The 12,136-nt window shown below is 48.8% G+C and overlaps 1 protein-coding gene across 1 annotated transcript in view; it reads left to right on the top strand.

Moving 5' to 3' along the window:
- The first annotated feature begins 393 nt into the window (after positions 1–393).
- TBL1X (transducin beta like 1 X-linked) overlaps positions 394–12,136 on the top strand; it is a 145,840-nt gene continuing 134,097 nt past the window's right edge. Inside the window, 2 exon segments of the mRNA XM_024756279.1 lie at positions 394–503; positions 5,299–5,373. The gene's annotated coding sequence lies outside the window, so the exon portion shown is untranslated.

The following is a 12,136-nucleotide window of genomic DNA, read 5'->3' on the forward strand; positions in this document are numbered from 1 at the left end:
AACAGTGAATAAAAATTCAGCACCTCAAAAAAATTACTACACAAAGGCCCATCGTCGTGTCCTTTTAGAGAATCAGGGATCAAGGCAGTATCTAGGCGCTTTCTGGATTTATAAAAAGTCACAGGAAGGATTTTGAATCAGAATGGCATCATATTTCTTAGGTTAGAAAACAGACTGAGCTCAGAATTCTATGAACATTTATTTTCACTCAGAATTTTGAAGTCATTCCCTCGCTGGTTGTTAATTAAGAGTAGCATAAAGTGGTTTTCCATGTTCAGGATATCAGAATAATTTAGCTCTCATGCGTCACTTCTCAGGAAGCTACGAGAGAATGTGTCCCATCAGAACGAGAGAGTAAACCAAGAAAGGGGAAGATCTGGGGTCCCGGAAACAGAAAGAGGCAGGAGGAATTCTCAGGATGCTGGTGTGATCTCGGGGCATCTGCTCTGAGCCGACCCACCTCTGACAAGTACAGACTGGAGCAGAGACCAGAGGAAGGTCTGGTGTGTATACATTTGGGGAGAGGGGGAGGGGTGAGGGCAGGATAGACATGGAACTGACAGGTTATCTGAGTTAAAAATGGAAAGGTTGTGGAGGGTGTTGGAGGAATTATCAAAGAAAATAAAAACAGAGGCAACTAATAATCCCGGGAAAATGTAAGAGTTGCATAAGAAAGGAGTCATAATCACACTGTACTGCTTGCTCAGCGGTGCCGATTCCATTGTCAAAATAACACGTGTGCCGTCTAGATTTAACCCCCCGAATGTTACACTGTTGGGGAAACGTGGGAGGGTAAGTCCAGGATTGGTGATGGGAATTTAAAAAACCAAAATTCCTCTTCCATGTTTGAGAAAATCGAGTTAAGTGGTGTCTGATGTTGATAGGATACATTATAAGCAGCTTACTCAGGAACATGGGAGTCCGCACTAGGCAGCACGGCCAGGAACGGAAGCCGTTCTAAGGTTTGAAAGTGGTTGCTCTGTGAAGTAGAATTGAGGATAGCTGGTGCTGGAAAGCTTGCAGTGAAAAAGGAGGAGTCTTTCGCCTCCCCTGTGTACGTGTATCACTTTGAAAAGAATAAGAATGGTTTGGAAAATGAAAGTATACAGTATATATACCTTGGGCAAAATTATAGAAATTTTAGTACGGTTCAAATTCGGGGTTCTCAACCTCGGTGATACTGACATTTGATCCAAATAATTCTTTGCGGAGGGGGCTCTACGCTGTGTGCTGTGGGATGTTTCGCAGCCTCCCCGGCCTCACCAGATGCCAGTAGCATTCTTCCCCGGAGTCCTGGCAACTAAAAATGTTTCCACACGTTGCCCGGTGTCCCGGGGTTGGGGCAGGGGGGGGCGAAATCAGCGCCATTTGAGAAGCACCGATTTAAAGGATTTAAGATCTGGTATGGAATGAATCATCTCAATATAGGAAAACACTGGTCAGCACAGTATGGGTAATGCAGGAAACAGCAGCTTCATCACGAAGAACTTGAACCCCATACGGAGCAGATGAAGTGCTTTGGAATTCTCTGGTTCCGTGAACCGCTGCAGCCCACCCCTGCCTTTGGGACCAGAATGTGTCTTAGCCCCTGGCTCTTGGCCCGGTTAATTCAGGGATCAGTCAAAAAAGAAAAGGAGTCAGGAGGAAACCGCGGCTCCTCTGTCATGCACCATGGCTTCGGAAAACATACTTTAGATTTTTCACATTATTTTCAGGATGATACAACTGAATTTCTCCAGAGTGGGAATGTTAATCATTATGGCAACTTTGGGGGAAAAAATGCACGCTCTGGATATATTTCTCTGCTCAGTTGGCTGCAGGACGAGATGCATTCCTCCTATCTCCCCCCTCCCCTCCCTCCTTCCCTCCCCCACCAATTCTTCTGCAAGTTCTTGGTTCAGTTCCTTGCAAGGTGTTTTCCCTTAGAATTTACAAAGGAAGTCAACAGGAAAATGGTTCCTCAGATTTTTATTTTTTTGATGTGGATGAAACCTCATAAATAATTTAATACCCTCATTTCACAGCTGAGGAATCTCTGGTTCAGAGAGAGTTTCTTATAATTAATTAGGAGCAAAGTGAGGCCTGTAACTCTGCTCCTCTTTTTTTTTTTTTTTTAAACGTTTTCAGTTAAACAAATAAAATGCATGTGTACAGTAGTGCTGTGGAAGGCAGGCAGAGCAGGGCAGTGAGATGGGTCCGGCCTCTGGCATGTTTTGTCAGCACTTCCATACAGCTCGGGGTTCTGAGCGTGATCCGCCAGGAGCGTGTACCCTTCCTTGTCAGCTTAGATAAAATGAAACAAAAGAAAAGAAGCCAGAAGCTCATGAGGGGCTCCTTAATCCCAATTCCTGATGGTCCAGACAGAGCCGCCGCCGGGGTGGGGGTGGGGGGGTAGGGGGTCTAGGATGATGCAGAAGCAAGTCAGAAAGGGAGAGCTCTGGTCCTCCAGTCTCGCCGCTCTTGTTGGGGGCAGTCCTGGAGCCAGCACGCACAGCCGCTGCAGCTGTCCTTACACCGGTGGCCCAAGGCGTGACGTTGGTCCGTAGTGCTCGGGCGGCTCCTTCCTCCCTCTGCTGGATTGGGGCAGCTGCATTCTCTCCACGGACCGGCCCTCCGGTACTCTTGTTTGCTGTCAGCACCCTCATTCCTAAGTACCACGAGGGTAAGAGCACCCCCTGGCCGGTATGTTGGGAAACCTCCGTACCTTCCTCTTGCTCCCGTTCGTTGCCTCCAGTACCGCTCAAGCAGTAGCCCCTTTCTCTTCTACGTTGCCTGACTTCTTGCGCCAGCAAGTGCCACCTCCTCCGTGAAGCCTGTCTAGATTTCTTCCATGTGGAGAAGACGGCGTGCCTGAGTCCTGGTCATCCTGTCAGCCACAGTCGTCCTTGTACTCCATCTCAGTAGCCGTTATTTGCTAGTCTTTGCCCGACTTTTGAGGGACGGCTGCCACTAGAAGCCAAGGACACCACACTATTTTGGATTTCCTCCTACTTTGCTGTACTCTCCTCTGTCTCATTGGCCTGGTCCTTCTCAGGGTTCAGTGGTCAGTATACATAATATATATATAATCGACTATGTTATATATATAGTCAATTATATAATATATAGTCGATTATATCACATATAAAATCGACTATATATATTACATATATGGTCGACTATATATATAACATATATAGTCAATTATATGTATTATATATATAGTCGATTTTATATATATATATAATCTATTCTTTTTCAGATTCTTTTCCATTATAGGTTATTATAAGATATTGAATATAGTTCCCTGTGCTCTACAGTAGGTCCTTGTTCTTTATTTCATATATGGTAGTGTGTGTCTGTTAATCCCAAACTCCTAATTTATCCCTCCCCCCTTCTCCCTTGGGTAACTGTAAGTTTATTTTCTATGTCTGCGAGTCTGTCTCTGTTTTGTAAATAAGTTCATTTAGATCATTTATTTATCTTTTATTTATTTGTTTTTATTTACTTATTTTTGCTGTGCTGCACGGCTTGTGGGATCTTAGTTCCCTGACCAGGGATTGAACGCAGGCCCTCGGCAGTGAAAGCTCTGAGTCCTAACCGCTGGACTGCCAGGGAATTCCCTGTGTCAGTTTTCTAGATGCCACATGTGAGTGATAGCGTACGATACGTGTCTTCCTCAGTCTGACTTCCTTCACTCGGCATGATCTTGAGACCAGTGGTTCTCACAGGGGCGAGTATGCCCTCCAGGGGACATGGGCAGTGTGGGTCGGTTTTGGTTGTCACCTCTTGGGAGGATGGGGCATTCCTGTCGGTGTCTAGTGGGAAGAGCCTGGGCTGCTGTCCAGTATCCTGCAGCGTAGAGGATGGCCCCACCGCAGGCGCAACGGTCTGATCTAAGTGCCAGCAATGCCGAGGATGAGAAGTCCTGCATCCAGGACTTCTCCCGTCCATGCTCCCATCCAGGCCCATGGCTTCAGAGGTCGTGGTTACTGCCGGACTTAACTCTGTGACTGTGACCTCTCCCACTTGCTGAGACGAGTGTTTAACCACCTAGTTAACAGCCTGCTTGGAGAGCCAATGGGCAGTTTCAAAGTTCACACCTTAAAAGACTCTTGATTTCTCTTCCGCTCAGCCTTCGTGCCTCCTGGGCAATGGCCCCACCTTCCAGGTTTTGCTCAAGCTCTGAACCTAGAAGTCGTCCTTGCTTCTTCCGTCCCCTCCGCAGCACACCTCCGCCCTACCGGTGCATCCTCCGGGTCACACCTCCAGACGCCTCAGGCGCCGTGCGTCCCTGTCCATCTCGCCTCTCATCCTCCCCACCTGCGCTGTGTGAGCCACTGTGTTCCTCTGCTGATCAAGAACTTCTCTGGGCTTTGTTCTAAGAACGATGGGAGCCCCTGAAGGAAAGATGGTCACATTTTCTTTTCTCATTCAGTCTGGCACTGGGTGAAGAGAGGTCAGGAAGAAAGGATCAGACTCCTTTCCAAGGGCTGCGGAGTCCTCCGTGACCCAGGACCTGCTGTCACTCACTTCTGCTGCCCAGTGCACTGGCCTCCCTCCCTGGCTCCCAGTCGCCAAGGTCGATCTCACCACGGGACATTTGCACTTGCTGGCCACTCTCACTCCCATTCAAGGGCTCCCTCCTCATAGAGCTCCATCCCAGCCCCCGGTGTAAACTCAGTTCCTTGTCTGCTGGTCACTTGTCTGCCACTACCAGTTTCAGCGTCATCGCTTCTCTCCTGTTAAACGGTCTCGTTGTGAGTTTTCTGACGAGTTTACTGTCACTGATCTCCCCTCACTGAGATTCCCCCTATCCCCCCTTTTCACTGTCCGGCCGGGTAAGTGTCACATGACGGCAGACCTCAGGTGTCCCGGAAACCGGGGCAGCCCTGAGCTGCGTTTCCGCGTTCCACAGGACTGGCCGTGTCGTTCTCGGTAAGCATGTGCTGAGTTGCGTTGAATCTAGAAATACCTGTGTTGTCACTTGGCGTGTTTGGGGATGCTAGAGGAAAATGAGAGATGGGGTAGATGTTTCAGTGACTGGAATTCCCTGCTGATGTGATCACAGTCGGTTCTCAGATAGTGAGACTTCTGAACAGATTTGTGTGTGTGGACAGTCACGTCGTGTGCTTTACCTAGAGACGTAAGCCTGCAGTTCACCTACGGTGGTTGTCTACCATCGGACGCTGTTATTATTTCAGCTTCTCAAGACCTCCTGTTTCGGAAGTCCGCCTGCTTCGGGAACGGTCGAGAATGTATTCGAGATGTCTTTGTTGATAGGTTTTGCCTGACTTTGGGTATTTTTTTCACTGACAGGTGACTGAAGACAGAAAGCAGGCCTAAAAAAGAAACCCTCGAAGGAAGAAGGGACCTGCCTACGTTTGGCTCTGAGTAAGTGGAATTGTAACATGGATTCTTTCTTATTCCATAATGAATATCCTGTCAACCGCTCCACGTTTTCTGGGCTTAAAAATTAACTGTTACTGGACGGCTGTATGTACCGGAAACAGGGATTTCCCAGGATTTCTGGTAATAGGAGATTTGGTAACCAAAAAATGCTTTCTATCTGCGTCGGCACTTCACAGCAAGCTCCTGTATTTTATTTAGCTCCTGGAAGTCAGAAATTTTAGGAGCGAGAAAGGGAGATGGTTGTTAAACTGCGTGTGCTTTCGAGGGAAGCATCGTCGCTGCTGTGTTTTCCCATGCGCATTTCAGGTACGTAGTTTTCCAAAGATGGCTGATTTACAATAAACAGAGTTTTTTGACTCTTTCGCCTTTTACAGGCTCCCTTTGTCTCGCGTGTGCCTCTCAGAATGTGTTTGGAAAATGACAGGCATCCAGACAGGCATCCACTGCTTGTGGACCAACCAGAATTTTCCATAAAAACCTCGTTTGGCACCATTGTGAGGCAGCATGGCCTGTGCTGTAGGCCCCTGGGGAGGCGTTTTCCTGCTGTCTGAGCCCCACGTGGACTGTCGTGAGGAGTAGAGAGAGCCCAGACTCACCGAGAACAGGACCGTCTGGTTTCTGGGGTTGCCATCTTGGCTGCTGTATTTCACCCAGTTTACAGCGAGGCCCGATTCTCACCCACGCCAAGAGCATCCTTTTCAGACCACCTTTTATGAAAGTCTCCTATTTCTGGGATGACCATCCTTTGAATCTGTTGCTTCTGGAGCACTGTGGAGTATACCAGGATGTGTGAGATGTGTCTTGTGTTTTGGGGTAAGGGATCACAGGTGCTGGAAAGCCGTGGTGGGCATGGGGTGTGCCATGGGTGGTGCAGACATCTCCTGCTCTGGGAATTCCTAGGAAGGGTCTATTAGCCTGTGCTAGAGCAGCTGAGGAAGCCTGGACCTTTCTCTTCAAAGGGACACTTGGATTGGGTTCGGTGCTGCGTGGGATTTCAATACATACTGAGGAAATGCGTTCTAGACGGGGACTCTGTGGGCAAGGTTGAGGACTCAGGAATAAGAAAGCTTTTTCTTTTTTTAGGGAAAAGTGGATAAGCCAACCTGGTGGAATGCAGGGGACTGGGGGGAGGGGCAGAAAAGGTATCAGAAAGAGGCAAGGACTCTGAACTTGACCCTGTCTGCACAGTGCCTAAAGGAGACCGATTGGGATTCTCTTAGCATTAGAGCTGCCATGTTTGTGCACCAAAGGTGACCTTTAGAACCAGCCCCCGCGGGTGAAGAAGGATGAGTGTATCGTGGCAAAATACTTCTGTAACACCTTACTGTGTGCCAGACATTGCCATAGTTTGGTTAACAACTTTATTGAGTCATAATTCACACAGCTGACAATTCACCCATCTGGAGTGCACATACCAATTCAGTGGTTTTCAGTGTATTCACAGAGTTGTGTAACCGTCACAGTTGATTTTAAAACCTTTCATCCCTCCCCAAAGAATCTCATACATGTTAGGAGTCACTCCCCATTCCCCCCTCCCCCAGCCCCTGATCACCACCGGTCTACGGTCAGTGTCTGGGGATCTGCTCATTCTGGACGTTTCACGTAAATGAAGTAAATCACGTAACATGTGTGCTTTGTGACTGGTTTCTCTTTTACGTAGCATAATGTTTTCAGGTTTCTTTGTAGCATTCCTTTTGTTTGCCGAGTGACATTCCATTGTATGAACACACCACATTCTGTTTATCTGTCCGTCGGTCACACACTGTTATTTTTGAAGGCTTCTATTTTGAAGTAATGTTAGACTCAAAAAGAGGCTCAGAAATAGTACAGTGAAGTCTGGAGCACCTTCCTCCGCCTTCCCCGGCTGATAACATCTTACGTGAAGGTACTGCTTACCAAGAGTAGGAAATTTGACATCGGCACTGTTGACACAAATGCAGACCTTATCTGGATTCTAGCAGTCCTTATGTGCGTGCACGCGTGTGTGCGTGCATGTGGACAGTGTATGAAATATGATCACGTGTAGATTCGAGCAACCCCCATGGTAATCTGATGCAGAACTCTTCCATCAGCACGGGGAAAGCTCCGTATGCCCCGTCTGTATGGTCACCCTCTCCAGCTCCTGGCGGCAACTGGCTTCTCCGTCTCTGTAATTTCATCCTTTCAGGAATGTTCCAGAAATGGACTCATGCAACGTGTGGCCTTTTGAGACTGCCTTTAGTGACTTAGCTTCCAGCACTTCAGATCCATCCCAGATGTTGTGTATTACTACCAGCGCCTGCCTGGTATTGCACAGTCTGGATACACCAGTGTGTATTTATCCACTCATTCGTTGAAGGGCGTTTGGGATCCCCCTAGTCTGAGGCTACGACAAACAGAGCTGCTGTGAACACCCAGGCACAGGTTTCGGTGTGAGCCAGATGCTGTTTTCAGGTCCCATTTATTCCTCATGCCGTCCGGCGAGGTCGGTGCCATTGTTGCCTCTGTTGTCCAGAGAAGGATGCTATGGCACAGAGCAGCCCTGGGTCTCCCCAGGTCGTGTGGGCAGTGCTGGGGCTGCCGAGTTCAGAAGATGCAGCGATGGCACTGGGCTTCGCCACCTTCAGGACGCTGCTCAGGAGCGAGTCCTGGCCCAACTGATGCGGAGAGCAAGCCACCCCGCGTCCCCCACCAAAGAGAAGAGCGCCAGCGTCAGGGCTGGGATCTGAGCCGCCGCTGGGGATGAATTCCTTTCGTGGACTGAAAGAGACCCACGTCGGAGGGAGCTAAGCCCACTGTCCTGCTGATCTGCGTCCCCCTTTGGAGACCTCTGTGTGCGGTCGGGGTGGAGGGTCAGGCACCTGGGAACCTGGGGAAGCCCTGCAGGCGTTGTCAGCTCTTGCGGTGATGGAAGGCCAAGCCACCGTCCACGGGGCACGCACGCATGTTCGTGCTGCCGAGAGCCACCTGGCTGCGCTCCCAGAGCCGCTGCCCGTGCGCGTTTGCGGGAGCTGCCTTCAGAGGGGCTGCTTGCTGCCACCTGGATCAGTCATCCAGGCAGCGAGAGGCCGAGTAGTGTCCTCTGTTCTGCCCTTTGTCACTGTCGTTGTAGTGCAAGGACAGAGGGAGGAGAGGAGGAGAGCCCTCCTGCTTCCGTCACCCGCGCCTCTGGCGCTTCTGGGAAGCTGCTTCGATCCTCTGAGCCTTGGTCTTCCTTTGTGTACAACGAGGAGGTTAATCCCTGCTTCGTAGTGTTTCGGTACAACGTGTGCAGCATTGTCTTGAGCACGTGGAGTCAGTGCACATTCCTGTTCTTCCTCCTGCCCTTTCCCCACTTCCCCTGCCGTATTCACAGTCTGGAAGTGATGGAGAACCCCGGTGTACACAGTGTTTGCTCTGGAGCTGCGTTCTGTGTGTGCGTGTGTGCACGTACGCGCACATGCGTGTCGCTTATTCTGAGCACCTGCCTTCTGCTTTCTCATTTTTCTCTGCTGTTCTTTTTTTTTTTCTTTCTTCCTTTTTTTTGGTAGGGGGTTCCTAGTAACTGGAATGGGTGGCCAGTTCTCACCAATTCCTTTCTATTCATAAAATCCAAGAAGGGCTCAAATGAGCCCAGTAGCTGTCATTAAAAGGAGCCCTGGCTCTGAGAGAAGTGGTTCCCTGGAGCCCGGAGAGTTTCCTGTTAGAATTAATTAGAACTGGACACAGTAACAGGGACAAAACAGTATCTTTTGTGGATCTCATCTGGGTGGACCGTTGTGTTAAACACCAAACCGGTTGCAGGGGTTTTCATACTAAGTTGGTGCGGGTGGCAGCCCGGGGAGGGGTGGGGTTTGTTCAGCAGGCCTGGGGTGCCATGGGCTGGAGTGGGGTGTTGCTCATTTGTCTTATCGAAAGCCACGAAGCGTCCCGGGTGCCCTCGGAACCATAGCCCGTTGATTTAAAGACGTGCATCCCATGTGGTAGAACGGTCGCATTTTCTGTGGTCTCCAGCTGCTGAAAAGTGCTCGGTGAGGTGCTGTTTGATAACGTGACTCAGCCCTTCCTTCCTCCCTTCCGATCCTCGGTTCAGATTTAGTCAGTGTACTTTCCTTTCAAACAACGTTTGTCTTCTTGAATGCCCGGAACACACAGGTAGAGCCCCACAGACACTCCCTCCCTCCGGGTTATCAGGAAAACTGCTTTCCCCGGAGAAGCTACTCCTTTCCTCTCGAACCCACACAGGCTGGGCGAGGGCTGTCGCGAGCAGCCATGTCCCAGCTGAGGGATTGAAAGTCTGGTGAGCTTCTGCACGATGAAATCTGATGCAAAGAGACATTACGTTCTGATTAATTAAATTCAAGAATAAGCTCTTGAAATTGGCTGTCGGTTCTGGTTGTAAACTGGCCCGAAAATGATGAGACGTTTCTGACATCTGTTGCTACTTCTGGCTCTTGTACCAAATCAAAGTATGTTGTTTTTCTTAGTGTTTCCTTTTGGTTTTCCTTGTAAACATGGGTGGTTCCCAGAGATCTCTTTCTCGGTTTAGGACAGTGGCTCTCAAGTGGGGGCAGTTTTTTACCCCCAGGGGACACTTGGCAAAGTCTAGAGACATATTTGATGGTCACATTTGATTGATTTGACTGGGGGTGTGTGTGATACTGGTGTCAAGGGATGCTGCCAAACATCCCACAATGGACAGGACAGTCTCCCGCACCCCGTCGCACACCAAAGGATTATCTGGCCCCAGATGTCAGTAGTATGAGCTTGACTGCTTGGGAGTTGGCCCAAAACTTGGCACGTGTTGAATATCGCCCTCTGTCTTCTTTCATAGTAGTTTAGTGGCTGTCGGCATTTACTCTGAAGCGCCATGGTCAGGAGCTTTTGATCCTCCTACGATGTCACGAATACTCAGTATGCCTATACTTTTCGAAAAGAATATGCTTGGATTTCTGTTCCTAAATTCTGTTTTCCTTTGCAGGGAGAAATACATTTTTGACAATGTGATGGTATGTGTAAATTCATAGGCATCAATTCACTTCATTTAATTTATAGTCTGTTAGAAAGTTTGCATAATTTTTTTTTTATGGTCAGTAATAATTCTAGATCTTATTACTTAGAATAATTGCGGGGAATTTCCTGGTGGTCCAGTGGTTACGACACGGCGCTTTCACTGCCCAGGGCCCAGGTTCGACCCCCGGTTGGGGAACAAAGATCCCACAAGGTGTGTTGCACGGCCATCAGAAAAAAAAATTGTGGGATCCTCCAAGTTCCTACTTATTGATTGATGGATTGATTGATTGGCTGCACCACGAGGCATGCGGGATCTTAGTTCCCCGACCAGGGATCCAACCTGCGCTTCCTGCAGTGGAAGCTTGGAGTCTTAACCTCTGGACCACCAGGGAAGTCCCCAAGTTCTTACTTTTATAAGATTCCTCTGTGCCCAATTAGCAAATTTTTAAGGGAACCCCCGACATGAAAATAGTCCTCCACAAGACTGTAACTGAAAGTTCATGCCTTTACCTAATAGCTATTTAAGTCCCACTGACAAGGGATTATTTTCTATAGTGATAATATGCGTAACATATAATTTACCATCCTAACCATTGTTCCCCATAGGTGACGGTTTTATTTCCCATCTTAACCATTTTTAAGCGCACAGTTCGGTGTCGCTAAGTATGTTGACACTGTTGTACAACCACCCACGTGCAGAGCTATTTTCATCTTCCCAAACTAACACCCTACACTCATTAAACAACTCTCTATTCCCCTCTCCCAGCCCGTGGCACCCACTGTTCTTCTTTATGTCTCTGAACTTGACTGTTCTAAGGACCTCATATAAGTGGAATCATATAAGATTTGTCCTTTCGTACCTGGTTAATTTCACCCAGTGAAATGTCCTCACAGTTCAGCGATGGTGTAGCATGTGTCAGAACCGTTTCCCGTTTTGTGTCTGAATAATGTTCCATTGTGTGTGTGTGTACCATAGTTTGTTTATCCCTTCCCCCATCGATGGATAGTTGAATGGTTTACAAAGAACTATTTTAAAGTCGGGTCCCTTTATGTCTGACTTGTGACCACTGTTTAGACATAGAAAGTGTTCCAGGCGGTGTGTGGGGAAATGATGAGGTACTCACACGGAACACTCCAGAATCTTCCTTGTACTCTTCCTCAAGTGCCCTTAACACATTTCTCTGCTGATTGATGTAGGAACTGCCTTCTGAGATGAGCTTATATGTTCATCCCACCTGCCTCGTTCCCTTCCAAAGGAGAGAGCAATAGAAGTATTTTGGTGGGTAGCAGAAGTGTTCAGAATGGCACCCTGTGCCAGCCCACGTCCCACCGTGCTCTCTCTTTTTTTTTTTGGTGGTACGCGGGCCTTTCACTGTTGCAGCCTCTCCCATTGCGGAGCACAGGCTCCAGACGTGCAGGCTCAGCGGCCACGGCTCACGGGCCCAGCCGCTCCACGGCACGTGGGATCTTCCCAGACTGGGGCACAAACCCATGTCCCCTGCATCGGCAGGTGGACTCTCAACTACTGCGCCACCAGGGGAGCCCTAAGTTTTTTTTTTTTAATGTATTTATTTAATTTATTTATTTTTGGCTGCGTTGGGTCTTCGTTGCTGCACACAGGCTTTCTCTAGTTGTGGAGAGCAGGGGCAACTCTTTGTTGCAGTGCACGGGTTTCTCATTGTGGTGGCTTCTCTTGTTGCGGAGCATGGGCTCCACGCATGCGAGCTTCACTAGTTGTGGCTCTTGGGCTCAGTAGTTGTGGCTCATGGGCTCT

The sequence above is a fragment of the Neophocaena asiaeorientalis genome, unplaced genomic scaffold, assembly GCF_003031525.2.
Source record: "Neophocaena asiaeorientalis asiaeorientalis breed wild unplaced genomic scaffold, Neophocaena_asiaeorientalis_V1.1 scaffold69, whole genome shotgun sequence".
NCBI classification, from domain to species: domain Eukaryota; kingdom Metazoa; phylum Chordata; class Mammalia; order Artiodactyla; family Phocoenidae; genus Neophocaena; species Neophocaena asiaeorientalis.